We start from the raw sequence: 22,514 nt of genomic DNA, 5'->3' as shown, positions 1-22,514 counted from the left end.
CTTCTCATAGGGATTGTGATTGTGCTATAAATTTGATTCCTGGTAGTAAGTTTCCTAAGGGAAACCAGAGCATGCCGCTATGCGGAGCTATGTAAAAGAGTCTTTGGAGAAGGGACATATTCGCCCCTCCTCGTCCCCTCTTGGTGCGGGATTCTTTTTTGTGGCCAAGAAGGATGGTTCATTGAGACCCTGTATAGATTATCGCCTTCTAAATAAAATCACGGTCAAATTCCAGTATCCCTTACCATTGTTGTCTGATCTGTTTGCTCGGATTAGGGGGTCTAGTTGGTTCACCAAGATAGATCTTCGCGGTGCGTATAATCTTGTGCGTATAAAACAGGGCGATGAATGGAAAACAGCATTTAATACGCCCGAAGGCCATTTTGAGTACTTGGTGATGCCTTTTGGACTTTCTAATGCCCCTTCTGTGTTTCAGTCCTTCATGCACGATATCTTCCGAGAATATCTGGATAAATTTATGATTGTGTATCTGGATGATATTTTGGTCTTTTCAGATGATTGGGAATCCCATGTGAAGCAGGTCAGGATGGTATTTCAGGTCCTGCGTGCCAATGCCTTATTTGTGAAGGGTTCCAAATGTCTCTTCGGAGTCCAGAAAGTTTCCTTTTTGGGCTTTATTTTTTCTCCTTCTTCTATTGAGATGGACCCAGTCAAGGTCCAGGCTATTCATGATTGGACTCAACCTACATCGGTTAAGAGTCTTCAGAAGTTCTTGGGTTTTGCTAATTTTTACCGTCGCTTCATTGCTAATTTTTCTGGTGTGGTTAAACCTTTGACGGATTTGACCAAGAAGGGTTCTGATGTGACTAACTGGTCTCCTGCGGCCGTTGAGGCCTTTCAGGAGCTGAAGCGCCGGTTTTCTTCGGCTCCAGTTTTATGTCAGCCAGATGTCTCTCTTCTCTTCCAGGTCGAAGTTGATGCTTCTGAAATTGGAGCAGGGGCTGTTTTGTCACAGAGAAGCTCTGATTGCTCTGTGATGAAGCCATGTGCCTTCTTTTCAAGAAAATTTTCGCCGGCTGAGCGAAATTATGATGTTGGTAATCGGGAGTTGTTGGCAATGAAGTTGGCATTTGAGGAGTGGCGACACTGGCTAGAGGGAGATAAGCATCATGTGGTGGTCTTGACTGATCATAAAAATTTGATTTATCTTGAGTCGGCCAAGCGGTTGAATCCTAGACAGGCTCGTTGGTCGTTGTTTTTCTCACGTTTCGATTTCGTGGTCTCGTACCTTCCTGGTTCGAAGAATGTGAAGGCTGATGCTCTTTCTAGGAGTTTTGTGCCTGACTCCCCTGGAATTTCTGAGCCGGCTGGTATCCTCAAAGAGGGGGTAATTTTGTCTGCCATTTCCCCAGATTTGCAACGGGTGTTACAGGAATTTCAGGCGGATAGACCTGACCGTTGTCCATCAGAGAGACTGTTTGTCCCAGATAGATGGACCAGCAGAGTTATTTCGGAGGTCCATTCTTCAGTGTTGGCGGGTCATCCTGGGATTTTTGGTACCAGAGATTTGGTGGCTAGATCCTTCTGGTGGCCTTCCTTGTCGCGGGATGTGCGTTCCTTTGTGCAGTCCTGTGGGATTTGTGTTGTGATTCGGTTCGTGGGCTCCCCCGGTGGTCTCTTGTGGTACTGGTGTCCTGCAAGCTTTGCCTTCTCAGTTCACCTGTTCCTATCAGGATGTGGGAGTATCCTATTTAACCTTGCTCCTCAGTCATTCTAATGCTGGCCATCAATGTATCCAGAGTGATTCTGTTGCATGTTCCTGCTCCCAGTTTTCTGCTCAGCTAAGTTGGACACTTTAGTCCTTAAGCCTATTTTTGTATGTTTTGTCCAGTTTGCACTTATGTGAATCTCTGCAGCTGGAAGCTCTTGTTGGGCTGAAATTACCACTCCAGTGGCATGAGTTGTCACATGAGTTAAGGTAATTTCAGGATGGTGTTTTGAAGGGTTTTGCAGCTGACCGCGAAGTCCTCTGTTGTATCTTTCTGCTATTTAGTTAGCAGGCCTCTCTGTGCTAAATCTGCTTTCATACTACGTGTGTCTTTTCATCTGCTCTCACCGTTATTATATGTGGGGGGCTGCTATCTCCTGTGGGGACATTCTCTGGAGGCAAGCCAGGACTGTGTTTTCTTCTACCAGGGGTAGTTAGTTCTCCGGCTGGCGCGCGGCATCTAGAGTCAACGCAGGAATGCCCCCTGGCTACTTCTAGTGTGGTGTGTAGGTTTAGCATCGCGGTCAGCTCTAGTTTCCATCACCCGAGAGCTTGTCCGTTTATTCTATGCTTCTGATGTTTCCTTGCCATTGGAAACCATAACAGATTTGTGCTCGGGCTAAGCCTTGCTGTTCTCGTGCCAGTGGTTTGCTTTTGCCTTTGCCGGTTCCTAAGAGGCCTTGGACGCATATTTCCATGGATTTTATTTCGGATCTTCCGGTCTCTCAGAGAATGTCTGTCATCTGGGTGGTTTGTGATCATTTTTCTAAAATGGTCCATTTGGTGCCCTTGCCTAAGTTGCCTTCTTCCTCCGATTTGGTTCCGTTATTTTTTCAGAATGTGGTTCGTCTGCACGGCATCCCTGAAAACATTGTGTCTGACAGAGGATCCCAGTTTGTGTCCAGATTTTGGCGGTCCTTTTGTGCTAAGATGGGCATTGATTTGTCTTTTTCGTCGGCCTGCCATCCTCAGACAAATGGCCAAACCAAGTGAACTAACCAGACCTTGGAAACGTATTTGAGATGTTTTGTTTCTGCTGACCAGGATGATTGGGTGACTTTTTTGCCATTGGCCGAGTTTGCCCTTAATAATCGGGCTAGTTCGGCTACTTTGGTTTCGCCTTTTTTTTGTAATTCTGGTTTTCATCCTCGTTTTTCCTCGGGTCAGGTTGAGTCTTCTGACTGTCCTGGGGTGGATTCTGTGGTGGATAGGTTGCAGCAGATTTGGAACCATGTGGTGGACAATTTGACGTTGTCACAAGAGAAGGCTCAGCGCTTTGCTAACCGTCGTCGCTGTGTGGGTCCCCGACTTCGTGTTGGGGATTTGGTGTGGTTGTCTTCTCGTTATGTTCCTATGAAGGTTTCTTCTCCTAAGTTTAAACCTCGTTTTATCGGTCCTTATAAAATTTTGGAAATCCTTAACCCTGTGTCATTTCGTTTGGACTTCCCGGCATTGTTTACCATCCATAATGTGTTCCATAGGTCTTTGTTGCAGAGGTATGTGGTGCCTGTGGTTCCTTCTGTTGAGCCTCCTGCTCCGGTGCTGGTTGAGGGAGAATTGGAATACGTGGTGGAGAAGATCTTGGATTCTCGTATTTCAAGAAGGAGGCTTCAGTATTTGGTTAAGTGGAAGGGCTATGGTCAGGAGGATAATTCCTGGGTTGTCGCCTCTGATGTTCATGCAGCCGATTTGGTTCGTGCCTTCCATGTGGCTCACCCTGATCGCCCTGGGGGTTCTGGTGAGGGTTCGGTGACCCCTCCTCAAGGGGGGGGTACTGTTGTGAACTCTGTTTCCGGGCTCCCTCCTGTGGTCGTGAGTGGTACTGTGTGAGTTCTCTCTTTGGGCTCCCCCTGGTGGCTCTTTTTGTTATTTTGCAGGTTTCTGGCTGGGATCAGCTGTCTCGTCATCTGCTAGTCAGGTTTACTATTTAATCCACCTAGTCCTTCATTCCTTGCCTGTTGTCATTGTATTCAGTGCTATTCTGATTGCTCCTGTCTACATCCGTTATCAGTCTCTCAAGAGAAGCTAAGTTTTGTTTGCTTATTTTTGCTCATCTGTGTTCAAGATGTTTCCTAGTATATGATGAGTTTTGTCCAGCTTGCTAATATGTGATTTTCTTGTTTGCTGGTGCTCTGGGGGGCTGAGTTGCTCCCCCCACATCGTTAGTTGGTGTGGGGGTTCTCGCATTCTCTGCGTGGATATTTTTGCATAGGGTTTTTTACTGACCGCACAGATCCCTTGCTATTTTCTGCTATCTAGCGTTAGCGGGCCTCATTTGCTCAACCTGTTTCATCTCTGCGTTTGTCTTTTCCTCTTAACTCACCGTTATTATTTGTGGGGGGCTTCTATATCTCTGGGGTTATTTCTCTGAGGCAAGTGAGGTCTTTACTTTCTCTTTAGGGGTAGTCAGTTTCTCAGGCCGTGAAGAGACGTCTAGGATTTCAGGAAACGTTCCACGGCTGCCTATAGTGTTTGCGGTTAGGATCAGGTTTGCGGTCAGTCCAGTTACCACATCCCCAGAGCTCGTCCTATTATCTTCTACTTAGCTGGTTAGATTTGTGATCCTAAGCCACTGAGGATCATAACACCCTAATGGGAAAATGGAAATAAATACATTTTTTTAATTTTTTTATGTTTCCCTAACTAAGCGGGTGATGAAGGGGGGTTTGATTTAGTTTTATAGCGGGTTTTTAGCAGATTTTTTTGATTGACAGCTGTCACACACTAAAAGACGCTTTTTATTGCAAAAAATATTTTTTACGTTACCACATTTTGAGACCTATAATTTTTCCATATTTTAGTCCACAGAGTTATGTAAGGTCTTGTTTTTTGCGGCACGAGTTGACGTTTTTATTGGTACCATTTTTGGGCATGTGACATTTTTTGATCGCTTTTTATTCCGATTTTTGTGAGGCAGAATGACCAAAAACCAGCTATTCATGAATTTCTTTGGGGGGGGGGCGTTTATACCATTCCACGTTTGGTAAAATGGATAAAGCAGTTTTATTCTTCGGGTCAGTACGATTACATCGATACCTCATTTACATAATTTTTTGATGTTTTGGCGCTTTTATGCGATAAAAACTATTTTATAGAAAAAATAATTATTTTTGTATCGCTTTATTCAGAGGACTATAACTTTTTTATTTTTTTGCTAATGATGCTGTATTGCGGCTCGTTTTTTGCGGGACAAGATGACGTTTTCATCTGTGCTATGGTTATTTATATCCGTCTTTTTGATTGCGTGTTATTCCACTTTTTGTTCGGCGGTATGATAATAAATCGTTGTTTTTTGCCTCGTTTTCACTGAAGGGGTTAACTAGTGGGACAGTTTTATAGGTCGGGTCGTTATGGATGCGTCGATACTAAATATGTGTACTGTTATTGTTTTTTTTTTATTTAGATAAAGAAATGTATTTATGGGAACAATATATATATTTTTTTTCTTTATTTAGGATTTTTTTTTTTTTTTTTTTTTACACATTTAAATTTTTTTTTTTTTACTTTGTCCCTGGGTGGACATCACTGTATAGTGACAGATCGCTGATCTGACACTTTGCAGAGCACTGTGTCAGATCAGCGATCTGACATGCAGGGCCCCTGGCTTACCAGAGCTTGCTCTGAGCAGGCACTTGGTAAGCCACCTCCCTGCAGGACCCGGAAGTAGCCCGCGGCCATTTTGGATCCGGGGCCTGCAGGGAGGAGACGCTTGGTACAAGGTGAGCACATCGCCTTGTACCGATCATCTCAGGGAAGCACGCAGGGAGCCCCCTCCCTGCGCAATGCTTCCCTGTACCGCTGGAACACTGCGATCATGTTTGATCACAGTGTGTCGGGGGTTAATGTGCCGGGAGCGGTCCATGACTGCTCCTGGCACATAGTGCCAGATGTCAGCTGTGATAGTCAGCTGACACCCGGCCGCGATCGGCTGCGCTCAACCCGTGAGCACGGCCGATCGCATATGACGTACTATCCAGTCACTGGGAATTAAGTCCCAGGTCACCTTGTCGGGATAGTACATCATATGTGATTAAGGGTTTAATGAGAAAAAATGAATTTTTTGGAATTTACCAAATGGCTGTAATGAAACAAAGAGTGATAAATTTAAAGGGGTACGAATTCTTTCCGTACCCACTGTATATTTCATCCAAAAAGATAGGCAGTGTTTATAAAAAATTTGCAAGATAATACAAAATGGGAACAAACAACACCATATATACAAATACATAAAATAAAAAGGAATATTGAAAGAAAACAACTAAATCTGGTCAGGGAAATACAACCCCTGGCAAAAATTATGGAATCACCGGTCTTGGAAGATGTTCATTCAGTTGTTTAATTTTGTAGAAAAAAGAGCAGATCACAGACATGGCACAAAACTAAAGTCATTTCAAATGGCAACTTTCTGGCTTTAAGAAACACTAAAAGAAATCAAGAACAAAAAATGTGGTAGTCAGTAATGGTTACTTTTTTTAGCCAAGCATAGGGGAAAAATTATAGAATCACTCAATTCTGAGGAAAACATTATGGAATCATGAAAAACAAACAAAAAAACATCACTAGTATTTTGGTGCACCACCTCTGGCTTTTATAACCGCTTGCAGTCTCTGAGGCATGGACTTAATGAGTGTCAAACAGTACTCTGCATCAATCTGGCTCCAACTTTCTCTGATTGCTGTTACCAGATCAGCTTTGCACGTTGGAGCCTTGTCATGGACCATTTTCTTCAACTTCCACCAAAGATTTTCAATTGGATTGAGATCTGGACTATTTGCAGGCCATGACATTGACCTTATGTGTCTTTTTTCAAGGAATGTTTGCACAGTTTTTGCTCTATGGCAGTATGCATTATCATCTTAAAAAATGATTTCATCTTCCCGAAACACCCTTTCAATTGATGGGATAAGAAAAGTGTCCAAAATATCAACATAAACTTGTGCATTTATTGAAGACGTAATGACAGCCATCATCCCAGTTCCTTTACCTAACATGCAGCCCCATATCATTAATGACTGTGGAAATTTGCATGTTCTCTTCAGGCAGTCATCTTTATAAATATCATTGGAAAGGTACCAAACAAAAGTTCCAGCATCATTACCTTGCCCAATGCAGATTTGCGATTCATCACTGAATATGACTTTCATCCAGTCATCCACAGTCCACGATTGCTTTTCCTTAGCCCATTGTAACCTTATTTTTTCTGTTTAGGTGTTAATGATCTACCAGTATGTTTGCCTTTAACAACCTTCCCATGTTGTTTGTATTTGGTCCAGATTTTAGACACAGCTGACTGTGAACAACCAACATCTCTTGCAACATTGTGTAATGATTTACCCTCTTTTAAGAGTTTGATAATCCTCTCCTTTGTTTCAATTGACATCTCTTGTGTTGGAGCCATGATTCATGTCAGTCCACTTGGTGCAACAGCTCTCCAAGGTGTGATCTGTTGTGAATTTGGTTTCTGGGCTCCCCCGGTGGTTTCTGGTGGTACTGCACTTGTGTGCTTCATCTCCTCTGTTCACCTGTTTCCATCAGGATGTGGGAGTTTTCTATTTAACCTTGCTCCTCAGTCATTTCTATGCCGGCCAACAATGTTACCAGAAGCCTTTCTGTTGCATGTTCCTGCTCCTAGACTACTATCAGCTAAGTTGGACTTGTAGTCCTAAGTTTGTTTTGCATTTTTGTTCCAGTACTCTGTGATTGATTATTTCTGAGGCTGGAAGCTCTTGTGAGCTGAAATTGCCACTCTGGTGTCATGAGTTGATATTAGAGTCTTAAAGTAATTTCAGGATGGTGTTTTGAAAGGGTTTTCAGCTGACTGTGAAGTTCCCTTTTCTGTCTTCCTACTATCTAGTAAGCGGACCTCAATTTGCTAAACCTATCTTCATACTTCGTATGTCAATTTCCTCTGAAATCACCGACAATATATGTGCGGGCTACTGTCTGCCTTTTGGGGAAAATTTCTCTAGAGGTAAGCCAGGTCTGTATTTTCCTCTGCTAGGGTCAGTCAGTTCTCCGGCTGGCGCTGGGCGTCTAGGGATTAAACGTAGGCACGCTACCCGGCCACTGTTAGTTGTGCGGTAGGTTTAGCTCACAGTCAGCTCGAGTTCCCATCTTCCAAGAGCTAGTCCTTTTTGTATGCTTTACTATGTTCTCTTGCCATTGAGAACCATGACAGTGATCACTTCTTTTTAGACTCAGACTAACAAGCAGATCTCATTTGATGCAGGTGTTATTTTTGGGTATGAAAATTTACAGGGTGATTCCATAATTTTTTCCTCAGGATTGAGTGATTCCATAATTTTTTCCCCTATGCTTGGTTAGAAAAAGTAACCATTACTGACTACCATATTTTTTGTTCTTGATTTCTTTTGCTGTTTCTTAAAGCCAGAAAGTTGCCATTTGAAATGACTTTAGTTTTGTGCCATGTCTATGGTCTGCATTTTTTCTACAAAATTAAACAACTGAATGAACATTCTCCAAGGCCGGTGATTCCATAATTTTTGCCAGGGGTTGTAGCTCAGAGCTTAGTAATGGTAAGCACTCCGATTGGGAATATGATCCGAACCAACAGCGAACTATGTCTTCCAAGGATTGACAAATTACCCAACCAAATACTGCTTTTTATTAGCTCAAAGTTGCACCCACACACTTCCTCTTAATGAGCTCATGTGGGGCCGGTTTGTGGGATGTATTGGGTCTGTTACAATTTTATGAGATCCCCCCTGAAGATTCCCAGTGGTAGATATTGACGTCATATTTCTTATCATGATTTTACCATTACATAGAGATCAAACATGGCTGGTACGCATCATCTATAGGACCGTTATAAAGTTGAAGGGTTTCTAGTAGCCGAGCGGGATGTAAGTAATGTGCAAAGTCCTTCCCTTCGCTACGACAATAGAAATCTATATCCCATAAATATTGAATCGATACAAAACCCTAGTATGCATATCTGGACAATGGAGATACAATGTCTGGAACACTCTCAGGAGAATCCATTGAACCCAGGATTCTTATTCCTTCGAACAAAGACAGCCTCTGCACTTCTCCTCCCCTGCATAAGCAGCTCTCAAAGCTTACTGTCTTTTCTAGTCCTCTTCCTCTCTGAAGAGACAATTTGCATATTCCCCAGCAGATATCCTGTTTTAATCACCTGTCCATGACAGAAGGTCTCTGCTTCATATGTTGTTTTAATTAGTTTCTCTTTCCTTAGCTATTTTTAATCCCACTTCAAAAGGAGTGTAATCTTGTCTCCAGTTGTAGGTTGTTTTAACTCTTACCCATATGCTCAATAAGAGGGGGGAGGGTCCCCTTCCTGGAGATGTCTTATGGATTTTAATTTTCCTCTATGACACCTCCCCCTGTTTCAGGTGGAACAGGAGACTGATTTACAGATCATCTAACAAGCCCACCTTGAGGAACAACCTCCCTGGATCACGCCCTCTAATTTTGGGACTCTGAGATGGGGTTCTCCGTGAGGTCACTCAGGACCTTCAGACAAGTCTGAAACTCTTGGCTAGAGGTAACCACAAGCAAATTTAAGGCCTCAACCTCACAGGAACCCTCTGTGACCTGCACTGGGCCAGTAACTGGTCCCGTTATCCTACTGGATGATGAGGGTCCAGAAGGTAGCACGTTAACTGAATTCTTGGCACTCTGACTGTGGGTGACAGCAGATACGTAGGCTTTCTCCCCGGGGGATAACAACACTTTCCCCTTACCCTAAAAGGCTATGAGTAAACCTTTCCCCCTCACCCTGACAGATTGGAAACACTGAGAGGCGTAGCTAGGGTTTTGGTTCAGGGGGGCGAAGCTTCTGAGTGGGCCCCTAACCAGGTAACCTTGATTACAACTTGATGACACACCCTAATAGTGGAGGAGAACCTCAGCAGATGAGAGATGTTACTGAAAATAATCTCTATATAAAGACCAATATTGATATAACCGCCATATGGTCAGTGGTAGATACCAGTCCTACAGAACACCAGCACAGATAATGTCTTACCGCTGACGTTCTTTATGATGGAATCATTAATTTTTCCCATCTTTTTCCATCTGGCCCAGACCAACATGACAACTTCTTTCAGCCACGACTCGGCTGCAGAGAATACAACAAAGACACATTTCACTTCTCATATTCCAGCCCCATCACCATCTATTCCCAACCTGCACAAACTCCTCATCCTGCTGATACCCCAATACTGAGCCGCTGCTGCCATATGTGTCCCTATTACTGCCCCTGATACCCCAATGCTGAGCCGCTGCTGCCGTATGTGTCTCTATTACTGCCCCTGCTGTGTGTTTCTCTGTGCCCTCAAAATTTTAAAGCACCCCTCTATAATATAGTAATGCTGGGTGCAAGTGCCCAAGAAAACAGTGCCCACATTTTGCCCCTAGAAAGTAATATTGCCATGTGTGCCCCTTTGATAGTCACAGTAACCTGAGTTTCCCCAGAACAATAAGTGCCCATTTTATATTTAATAATGTCCCGAGTCTCCCCCCTGTACAGCTCCCCTATACACAGTGTGATGCTCTCTTATACACAGTATAATGCCCTCTCACTGTATAGTACCACCCACACAGTATACTGACCCCTTAGTAGCCTCCACACTGTTTGATGGCTCCAACAATGTATGATGGCCCTTTCACTGTAATCCCCATACTGTATGATGGCCCCCTCACTGTAATCTCCACACTGTATGATGCCCCTCTAGATAGCCTCCATATAGTATAATGCACCAGATCGTCCTTAATATAGTATAATGCACCAGATAGTCCTCAATATAGTGTAATGCACCAGATAGTACTCAATATAGTATAATTCACCAGATAGTCCTCAATATAGTATAATGCACCACATAGTCCTCAATGTAGTATAATGCACCAGATAGTCCTCAATATAGTATGATGAACTCCCCATAGGCCTGCTCTATATTGTATAGTGCACCCTCCATAGGCAGACTCTATAGCACAAGGCAGCACCCATAGGCAGACTCTGTAGAATAAGGTAGCACCCTCATAGGCAGACCCTGTAGTATAAGGCAGCACCCCCATAAGCAGACCCTGTTGTTGTGAACTCCGTTTTCAGGCTCCCTCTTGTGGTCACAGATGGTATTGTGTGACTTTGGTTTTTTGGCTCCCCCTGGTGGTTTGGTTTATTATCCTGCGGGTCTGGCTGGATCAGCTGCCTCGTTATTCACCAGGGAGGCTCCTATTTAGCTCTGCTTCACTTCCACTTGTTGCCGGCTGTCAATGTATTCAGTGCTATTCTGATTACTCCTGATTATCTCGTTTTCTGCCTCTTCAGGATAAGCTAAGTTCTGTTTGAATATTTTTTGCTCATCTGCCTGCAATATGATTTCTGTGTATGATGAGTCTAGTCCAGCTTGCTAATATGTGATTTCTTTTTGCTGGTAAGCTCTGGGGTACGGAGTTGCTTCCCCCACACCGTTAGTTGGTGCGGGGGCCCCAAGCAATCTCTGCGTGGATATTTTGAATAGGGTTTTTTATTGACCGCACAGTTCCCTTCCTATTTTCTGCTATCTAGTATTAGCGGGCCTCATTTGCTAAATCTGATTTCATCTCTGCGTTTGTGCTTTCCTCTTAACTCACCGTTAATATTTGTGGGGGGCTATTCTATATCTTTGGGGTCATTCCACTGAGGCAAGAGAGGACTTTCTTTCCCTCCAGGAATAGTCAGTTTCTCAGGCCATGAAGAGACGTCTAGGATTTTTAGGTAACGTTCCACGGCTGCCTATAGTTGTTTGCGGATAGGATCAGGTTGCGGTCAATCTAGTTACCACTTCCCCAGAGCTAGTAGTCTGTTCAGTTACTTAGCTAGTCCGACCTGCGATCCTTGCCACTAGGATCATAACAGTACAGCCAGCCCGGTAAAGTGTTAATTGCATGGCAGAAGCAGGAGAAAAGAAGCTTGGAGATTTTTTTTTTTTTTTTGCTGCCGTGTGTCTAGCTGCTGTGTGTTCGGCTTCTCTCCTCCTCTTAATCTTGGTGTGGCTCTGAGTTCAGCTGCTGATATGGATATCCAGAGTTTAGCCTCCAGTGTAGATCATCTTGCTGCAAGGGTACAAAGTATTCAGGATTATGTTGTGCACAGTCCTATGTCAGAGCCTAGAATACCTATTCCGGAGTTGTTTTCTGGAGATAGATCTAGGTTCCTGAATTTTAAGAACAATTGCAAGTTGTTTCTTTCTTTGAAACCTCGTTCCTCTGGGGATTCTGTTCAGCAAGTTAAGATTATTATTTCTTTCTTGCGTGGCGATCCTCAAGATTGGGCTTTCGCATTGGCTCCAGGGGATCCTGCATTGCTCAGTGTGGATGCATTTTTTCTGGCCCTTGGATTGCTCTATGAGGAACCTAATCTTGAGAACCAGGCTGAAAAAGCGTTGTTGGCCCTCTCTCAGGGGCAAGATGATGCAGAGGTGTATTGCCAGAAATTTTGGAAATGGTCGGTGCTTACTCAATGGAATGAGTGTGCCCTGGCTGCAAATTTCAGAAAAGGTCTTTCTGAAGCCATTAAGAATGTCATGGTGGGGTTCCCTACGCCTGCAGTTCTGAATGAGTCAATGACTCTGGCCATTCAGATTGATCGGCGTTTGCGGGAGCGCAAACCTGCCCACCATTTGGCGGTGTCTTCTGAACAGACACCTGAGTCTATGCAATGTGATAGAATTCTGACCAGAAGTGAACGGCAAAATTATAGACGGCAAAATGGGTTGTGCTTTTACTGTGGTGACTCAGCTCATGTTATCTCAGCATGCTCTAAGCGCACAAAAAAGATTGATAAATCTGTCACCATCGGTACTTTACAGCCTAAGTTTATTTTGTCTGTTACCCTGATTTGTTCCCTGTCATCTTACCCGGTTATGGCTTTTGTGGATTCAGGTGCTGCCCTGAGTCTGATGGATTTGTCATTTGCCAGGCGCTGTGGTTTTGTTTTGGAGCCTTTAAAATTCCCTATTCCACTAAGGGGAATTGATGCTACACCATTGGCTACGAATAAACCTCAGTACTGGACACAAGTGACCATGTGCATGACTCCTGTTCATCAGGAGGCGATTCGCTTTCTTGTATTGCATAATTTGCATGATGTTGTCATGTTGGGCCTGCCATGGTTGCAGACTCATAATCCAGTCCTGGATTGGAAAGCAATGTCTGTGTCAAGTTGGGGTTGTCAGGGAATTCATGGCGACGCTCCTGTGGTGTCAATTGCTTCATCCACTCCTTCTGAGGTCCCTGCGTTTTTGTCAGATTACCAGGATGTATTTGATGAGCCCAAACTCAGTTCTCTACCTCCTCATAGGGATTGTAATTGTGCTATAAATTGGATTCCTGGTAGTAAGTTTCCTAAGGGACGACTTTTCAATTTGTCAGTGCCGGAGCATGCTGCTATGCGGAGTTATATAAAGGAGTCTTTGGAGAAAGGACTTATTCGCCCCTCCTCCTCCCCTCTTGGTGCGGGGTTCTTTTTTGTGGCTAAGAAGGATGGTTCCTTGAGACCTTGTATTGATTATCGCCTTCTAAACAAAATCACGGTCAAATTTCAGTATCCTTTGCCATTGTTATCTGATCTGTTTGCTCGCATTAGGGGGTCTAGTTGGTTCACCAAGATAGATCTTCGTGGTGCGTATAACCTTGTGCGTATTAAGCAGGGTGATGAATGGAAAACTGCATTTAATACGCCCGAAGGCCATTTTGAGTACTTGGTGATGCCTTTTGGACTTTCTAACGCTCCTTCTGTCTTTCAGTCCTTTATGCACGACATCTTCCGCGAATATCTGGATAAATTTATGATTGTGTATCTGGATGATATTCTGGTTTTTTCGGATGATTGGGAGTCCCATGTTAAGCAGGTCAGGATGGTGTTTCAGGTCCTGCGTGCCAATGCTTTATTTGTGAAGGGCTCAAAATGTCTTTTTGGAGTCCAGAAGGTCTCTTTTTTGGGTTTCATTTTTTCTCCTTCTGCTATTGAGATGGACCCAGTCAAGGTTCAGACTATTCATGACTGGACTCAGCCTACATCTGTTAAGAGTCTTCAGAAGTTCTTGGGTTTTGCTAATTTTTACCGTCGCTTCATCGCTAATTTTTCTGGTGTTGTTAAGCCATTGACGGATTTGACCAAGAAGGGTTCTGATGTTACTAATTGGTCTCCTGCGGCTGTTGAGGCCTTTCGGGAGCTGAAGCGCCGGTTTTCTTCGGCTCCGGTCTTATGTCAGCCAGACGTCTCCCTTCCTTTCCAGGTCGAGGTTGATGCTTCTGAGATTGGAGCGGGGGCTGTTTTGTCGCAGAGAAGCTCTGATGGCTCTGTGATGAAGCCATGTGCTTTCTTTTCAAGAAAGTTTTCGCCTGCCGAGCGGAATTATGATGTTGGTAATCGGGAGTTGTTGGCTATGAAGTGGGCATTTGAGGAGTGGCGACATTGGCTCGAGGGAGCTAAGCATCGTGTGGTGGTCTTGACTGATCACAAGAATTTGATCTATCTCGAGTCGGCCAAGCGGCTGAATCCTAGACAGGCTCATTGGTCGTTGTTTTTCTCTCGTTTTGATTTCGTGGTCTCATACCTGCCTGGTTCGAAGAATGTGAAGGCTGATGCTCTTTCTAGGAGTTTTGTGCCTGACTCTCCTGGTGATTCAGAGCCAGCTGGTATCCTCAGAGAAGGGGTGATTTTGTCTGCCATCTCCCCAGATTTGCGACGAGTGCTGCGGGAGTTTCAGGCGGATAGACTTGACCGTTGTCCACCGGAGAGACTGTTTGTCCCGGATAGATGGACCAGCAGAGTTATTTCCGAGGTTCATTCTTCGGTGTTGGCAGGCCATCCTGGGATTTTTGGTACCAGAGATTTGGTGGCTAGGTCCTTCTGGTGGCCTTCCTTGTCGCGGGATGTTCGTTCCTTTGTGCAGTCTTGTGGAATTTGTGCTCGGGCTAAGCCTTGCTGTTCTCGTGCCAGTGGCTTGTTGTTACCTTTGCCTGTCCCGAAGAGGCCTTGGATGCACATTTCCATGGATTTTATTTCAGATCTCCCTGTCTCTCAGAGAATGTCGGTCATTTGGGTGGTGTGTGATCGTTTTTCTAAAATGGTCCATTTGGTGCCCTTGCCTAAGTTGCCTTCCTCCTCCGAGTTGGTTCCTCTGTTTTTTCAAAATGTGGTTCGTTTGCACGGGATCCCTGAAAATATTGTTTCCGACAGAGGATCCCAGTTTGTGTCTAGATTTTGGCGGACCTTTTGTGCTAAGATGGGCATTAATTTGTCTCTTTCGTCGGCCTTCCATCCTCAGACGAATGGCCAAACCGAGCGCACTAATCAGACTTTGGAAACCTATTTGAGATGTTTTGTTTCTGCTGATCAGGACGACTGGGTGACTTTTTTGCCATTGGCCGAGTTTGCCCTTAATAATCGGGCTAGTTCTGCTACTTTGGTTTCGCCTTTGTTTTGTAATTCAGGGTTTCATCCTCGTTTTTCCTCGGGTCAGGTGGAGCCTTCTGACTGTCCTGGAGTGGATGTTGTGGTGGATAGGTTGCATCAGATTTGGAATCATGTGGTGGACAATTTGAAGCTGTCACAAGAGAAGGCTCAGCGCTTTGCCAACCGCCGTCGCTGTGTGGGTCCCCGACTTCACTTTGGGGATTTGGTGTGGTTGTCTTCTCGCTTTGTTCCTATGAAGGTCTCCTCTCCTAAGTTTAAGCCTCGGTTTATCGGTCCTTATAAGATTTTGGAAGTCCTTAACCCTGTGTCATTTCGTTTGGACCTCCCGGCATCGTTTGCTATTCATAATGTGTTCCATCGGTCGTTGTTGCGGAGGTATGTGGTGCCTGTGGTTCCTTCGGTTGAGCCTCCTGCCCCTGTGCTGGTTGAGGGAGAATTGGAATACGTGGTGGAGAAGATCTTGGATTCTCGTATTTCTAGACGGAGGCTTCAGTATTTGGTTAAGTGGAAAGGCTATGGTCAGGAGGATAATTCCTGGGTTGTCGCCTCTGATGTTCATGCGGCCGATTTGGTTCGTGCCTTCCATGTGGCTCACCCTGATCGCCCTGGGGTTTTTGATGAGGGTTCGGTGACCCCTCCTCAAGGGGGGGGTACTGTTGTGAACTCCGTTTTCAGGCTCCCTCTTGTGGTCACAGATGGTATTGTGTGACTTTGGTTTTTTGGCTCCCCCTGGTGGTTTGGTTTATTATCCTGCGGGTCTGGCTGGATCAGCTGCCTCGTTATTCACCAGGGAGGCTCCTATTTAGCTCTGCTTCACTTCCACTTGTTGCCGGCTGTCAATGTATTCAGTGCTATTCTGATTACACCTGATTATCTCGTTTTCTGCCTCTTCAGGATAAGCTAAGTTCTGTTTGAATATTTTTTGCTCATCTGCCTGCAATATGATTTCTGTGTATGATGAGTCTAGTCCAGCTTGCTAATATGTGATTTCTTTTTGCTGGTAAGCTCTGGGGTACGGAGTTGCTTCCCCCGCACCGTTAGTTGGTGCGGGGGCTCGAGCAATCTCTGCGTGGATATTTTGAATAGGGTTTTTTATTGACCGCACAGTTCCCTTCCTATTTTCTGCTATCTAGTATTAGCGGGCCTCATTTGCTAAATCTGATTTCATCTCTGCGTTTGTCCCTCATCATTGCGGTCAGCTGTATTGGCTAAATGCCGGTACAGCTGACCTTGCGATGACAGGTGGGGTGTCCACTGCTGCTCCGGGGCACCCGCACCCTCTGCCCCCCGGTAGCTACGCTACTGGAGACACTACATTCCCACCACCCTAAAAGGTTGTGGGACACACTTTCCTACCATCCTGACATACTGGAGATACTAGTTTCCCACCACCCTGACAGACTGTGGACACTACTTTCCCACCACCCTGACAGACTGGGGACACTAATTTCCCACCACTCTGACACACTGTGTACAATACTTTTCAACCAACCTGACAGACTGGGTACACTACTATCCAGCCACCCTGACAGGCTGAGAACACTACAGTCCCACCACCCTGACAGACTGGGCATACTACTTTCCTGCCCTCCTGGCAGGCTGTGGGACACACTTTCCCACCATCCGGACAGTCCGGGGATTAAACTTTCCGTGCCTCTCCTGTTACCTCAGGAGCCGTGCTAATCATGGGGCAGCCACAACCGGTTACGTCACAGTCCATCTTGACATTGGACAGCAGCATAGGACTATCTGCTTCATGGTCGCCACGCCAGTCCCCATTGTCCCTTAATACTTCAGGAGCATTGCTAATTATGGGGCAGCTACCACTGGCCATGTCACTGTCTGTCGTGACACTGGTCAGCTGAATGCAACTACCTTCTATATAATCCCCTTGCCTGTCCCCTTACTCCCCTGATACCTCAAGATCAATGCTAATCATGGGGCAGCTACCACCGGCCATGCCACAGTCCATCGTAACACTGGTCAGCTGCACGGAGCCACCTGCTTCATGATCCCCGAACCTGTTCCCATCACCCTTTGCACTGATGCTTGTTCCTTTTAGGTAATACTCAGCAATATCATCCCGCAGCGTGACATGGCTGAGTTCTTTTGTACCACAAAACACATCATCATTATTCATGGCATTGATATCCACGTTATTGAAAAGTGAATCATATGACGTACCAGATCTGGGAGGGTTGTCAGGAATGTTTTGAATGTACTGAGAGACCGTTCCAGATCAGTTTCCAGAAAAACTTTTGTGGGGAAGTTCTTGAACACGCTCACTTCCCTTAACCTTCCCCCAGCACCCCAGTACAGGAAAACCCGGGCCATCAGTAAGGGTCAGTGAACACCCCTAAACCAGGTGACAGTCAGGGTCTTCCCAGGGATGAGTTCTTTAGGGAACACAAATTTAGGGCAGATGAGAGTTCTTTCTGCACCGGTGTCCTTGAGCCCCACAATGACAATGTCACCCATAGTAACTGGTTGGATGTTTTTACGGGCCCTCTCAACCACCTCACCCACAAAAAGAACAGCTGCAGTAGGCCTCTGGGCCTGGGGTGTGAGATTCCTCTTCTTCCTCTTTGGGCAAGTGAGGCTGATGTGACCAATTCGGTTGCAGGTACAGTGGTGTGAAAAGTGTTTGTCCCCTCCTGATTTCTTATTCTTTTGCATACTTGCCACACTTAAATGTTTCAGATCGCCAAACAAATGTAAATCTTAGACTAAGATAACACAAGTAAACACAAAATGCAGTTTTTAAATTAAGGTCTTTATTATTAAAAGAAAAAGAAATCCAAACCTACAGGGCCCTGTGTGAAAAAGTGATTGATCCCCTAAACCCAATAACTGGTTGGGTCACCCTTAGCAGCAACAACTGCAATCAAGCGTTTATACAAACAGAACGTCAGTTAATAATAATAATAATTTTTATTTATATAGCGCCAACATATTCCCAGCTCTTTACAACTTATAGAGGGGACTTGTACAGACAATAGACATTACAGCATAACAGAAATCACAGTTCAAAATAGATACCAGGAGGAATGAGGGCCCTGCTCGCAAGCTTACAAACTATGAGGAAAAGGGGAGACACGAGAGGTGGATGTTAACAATTGCTTTAGTTATTTGGACCAGCCATAGTGTAAGGCTCGGGTGTTCATGTAAAGCTGCATGAACCAGTTAACAGCCTAAGTATGTAGCAGTACAGACACAGAGGGCTATTAACTGCATAAAGTGTATGAGAACACGATGCAAGGAACCTGATTATGTGTTTTGTTTTGTTTTTTTTCTATTTTTAATAGGCCACACAGGGATAGTTAGGTTAGGTCAGTTATAAGTAACCAAAAAATATATTAACGGCGACTCTGATCACAAACATATAATTAAGGAGAACTATGAGTCCGAAAAATAGCCAAAATAGTGAATAATCTTTAGCTAAGTTTTATTGAAAAAGTTTCAACAATACACAATACTATAAAGACAATCCCTGAGGAAGTGGGATTTATTATACGCGAAACGCTCGTTGGGGTAGTTGACCGAGATCAGGACGGGACCGGCTGCATCAAATGGGTAATTAAATTTTATCCTGTTTACACATTTTTGCACATTATTTGTATGGAGGCATGTGGTGATGTTACCGGCATTCACGATGCAGTTTATATTATGTAGTTGAACCACCACAGCATAATCAATAATTTGATGCACTTGATGGCAGTATATTAGTCACACATATCTAAACATGTTTGGTATACCCGTTAATGTCCTGGTCCGTGATCTCTGGTCCTTTATGTACTCACGGATTTTTCACATGATCTTAAATATATGGTAAATGTCTTTATAGTATTGTGTATTGTTGAAACTTTTTCAATAAAACTTAACTAAAGATTATTCACTATTTTGGCTATTTTTTGGACTCATAGTTCTCCTTAATTATATGCAATCAAGCGTTTGCGATAACTGGCAATGAGTCTTTGACAACACTCTGAAGGCCCACTCATCATTGCAGAATTATTTTAATTCAGCCACATTGGAGAGTCTCCGAGCATGAACCGCCTTTTTAAAGTCATGTAACCCAAATACGCTTCAGCTTGAGGTCATAAATAGATGGCCGGACATTCTTCTTCAGGATTTTTTGGTAGATAGCAGAATTCATGAATCCATTCACCACAGCAAGTCTTCTAGGTCCTGAAGCAGCAAAACAGCCCCAGACTATTACACTACTACCACCATATTTTGAGGTTGGTATGATGTTCCTTTTCTAAAATGATGTGTTACTTCTACGCCAAATGTAAAAGGACATACACTTTCCAAAAAGTTCAACTTTTATCTTGTCTATCCACAGAGTGGTTTTCGTCTTGGAACTCTGTCATGCAGATAATTTTTGCCCTATCTCTTTCTTATGGTGGAGTCATGAAGACTGACCTTAACTGAGGCAAGTGAGGCCTGCAATTTTTTGGATGTCTTTTGTGACCTCTTGGATGAGTTGTCGTTGTGCTCTTGGGATAATTTTGGTCAGCCCGCCACTCTTGGGAAGGTTCACCACTGTTCCATGTTTTCACTATTTGTAGATAATAGCTCTCACTATGGTTCGTTGGAGTCCCAAACTAAAGAAATGACTTTATAACCTTTTCCAGACTGATATATCTCAATTACTTTGTTTATCATTTGTTCCAGAATTTGTTTAGATCGTGGCATTAGGTTTAGCTTTTGAGCACAGCATCTTTTAGTCTACTTCATTTTGTCTAGCAGGTCCTATTTAAATGATTTTTTGATTTAGAAAAGGTGTGGTAGTAATCAGACTGAGTGTGGCTTGGGAATTTGAACTCAGTTTCCCAAAGATGTGATAAACCACATTTAATTTATGTTTTAAAGGAGGGATGGGGGCAATCACTTTTTCACACAGGGTCCAGTCGGTTTGGATTTCTTTTTCCCTTAATAAGGCTACGTTCACATTTGCGTTGTGCGGCGCAGCGTCGGCGACGCAACGCACAACGCATGCAAAACGCATGCAAAAACGCAGCTTTTTGTGACGCATGCGTCCAATTTTGGCATGATTTTCGGCGCAAACAAAATGCATCATGCAGCGTCCTGTGCGCGCTGACGCTTTCGCCAAAAATGACGCATGCGTCACAAAACGCAAGACAACGCATGTCCATGCGCCCCCATGTTAAATATAGGGGCGCATGCGCCGCTATGCGTCGCCGAACCTGCGCCCGACGCAACGCAAATGTGAACGTAGCCTTATAAAGACCTTCATTTAAAAACTTAATTTTATGTTTATTTGTGTTATCTTTGTCTAATATTTAAATCTGATTGGTGATCTGAAACATTTAATTGTGACAAAAATGCAAAAGAATAGGAAATCAGGAAAGGGGCAAACACTTTTTCACTGTATAGCACCGGCAGAAGTCAGATGCAGGCCAGGTGATGAAAGATGGGGCAAGACGCCAAGGGCCGGGTGGCAAGGACATTGGGTGTCGGCTTCCCCCTTTCCAACTGGCAACGGCTGACTTCCGCACCTCAGGTGTACAGTTAGCTTCATAGGTATCTGCAATCTGTGTGGCCTTGGTGGCCTCCTTCGCTCCTCGTCAATCATGAACTGTCGCTTCTCCACAGGGCAAACATGAAAAAATTTGTTCTTCATTATCAGTTCCTTCAGTTCCTTGAAGGTGTTAACGATAGTCGCTGGTCCCACTGCTCCAAGTTGGTTCTGTGGCCTATCTACCACAGAAATTTGGACCTTAAAGACCAGGCCAAATTTTTTAAGTCTAACCAGTGTTACTTTATGTGGTATTAACTCTGGAACGCTTGAACGGTTCCCACTGATTCTGAAACTGTTTTCTCGTGACATATTGTATTTTATAATACTTGTAACATTTGTTCGATATGACTTGACTTTAGGCTAGTTTCACATTTGCGTTTAAAAATGCAGCGTTTAAAACGCAAATGCAGGTGGTGAAAAAAACGCATGTAAACGCGTGCAAACGCTGCGTTTTTTAGACTCATGCGTTTTCTCATGCGGTAAAAAAATGCGGCATTTTGACGCGTTTACATGCGTTTTTTCCTGCGTTTGCGTTTTTGAAACGCATGCTGAGAAGTGTGTGACAGCTGCCAATCATCAAAATCATCTAGAAAACCCACTATAAATAGAAATAGCTAGGGTTGGGGTTAGGGTTAGGGGTAGGGTTAGGGTTAGGGTTTGGATCCCTTTATCACCTTGATGGGTTAGGGTTAGGGGTAGGGTTAGGGTTTGGATCCCTTTATCACCTTGATGGGTTAGGGGTAGGGTTAGGGTTAGGGTTAGGGGTAGGGTTAGGGTTTGGATCCCTTTATCACCTTGATGGGTTAGGGTTAGGGTTAGGGGTAGGGTTAGGGTAAGGGGTAGGGTTAGGGTTAGGGTTTGGATCCCTTTATCACCTTGATGGGTTAGGGTTAGGGGTAGGGTTAGGGTTTGGATCCCTTTATCACCTTGATGGGTTAGGGGTAGGGTTAGGGTTAGGGTTAGGGGTAGGGTTAGGGTTAGGGTTTGGATCCCTTTATCACCTTGATGGTTGGGGGTGGCTTATCAGTGTGTATTCTTGTTTTTTTCTATTGAAACGCATGCGTTTAAAACGCAACCAAACACATGTGCTTAAAAACGCATGTGTTTACATAGACAGCAATACGTTTTTTTGCCGCAAAAAAACACATGCTTTTTTTGCGGCAAAAAAACGCCTCTAGAAATTACTACATGTTGCATTTCTGCAACCAAACGCAAGCATAGAAACGACGCATGCGTCGTCAAATGCGGCAAAACACATACAAAAAAAACCGCATGCGTTTTTAATGTTAAATATAGGAAAAAAACGCATGCGTTTTTTTGTGCTAAAACGCAGCTGCAATAAATGCAAATGTGAAACCAGCCTTATTTGTGAAAATGTGAAAATATCAGAAATTTGGCAAAAATGTTAAAAATGTCGTCATTTTCAAAATTTAATTCTTATGCCCTTATATTAGAAAGTTGAAAGTTACGTCACACAAAATAGTTAATAAATAACATTTACCAAATGTCTACTTTACATCTGCATAATTTTTTAAACATATTTTTCTTTTTATTAAGAAGGTAGAAGGGTTAAAAGTTGATCAGCAATTTCTCATTTTTCCAACAAAATTTACAAAGCCATTTTTTAAGGGATCACATCATATTTGAAGCTACTTTGGGGGCCTATATGACAGAAAATACCCTAAAGTGACACCATTCTAAAAACTGCACCCCTGAAAGTACTCAAAACCACATTCAAGAAGTTTATTAACCCTTCTGGTGTTTCACAGGAACTAAAGCAACGTGGAAGGAGAAAA

This window comes from Ranitomeya variabilis, chromosome 3, assembly GCF_051348905.1.
Source record: "Ranitomeya variabilis isolate aRanVar5 chromosome 3, aRanVar5.hap1, whole genome shotgun sequence".
In the NCBI taxonomy this organism is placed as follows: Eukaryota; Metazoa; Chordata; class Amphibia; order Anura; family Dendrobatidae; genus Ranitomeya; species Ranitomeya variabilis.
Note: the sequence above shows the minus strand (reverse complement) of the source record.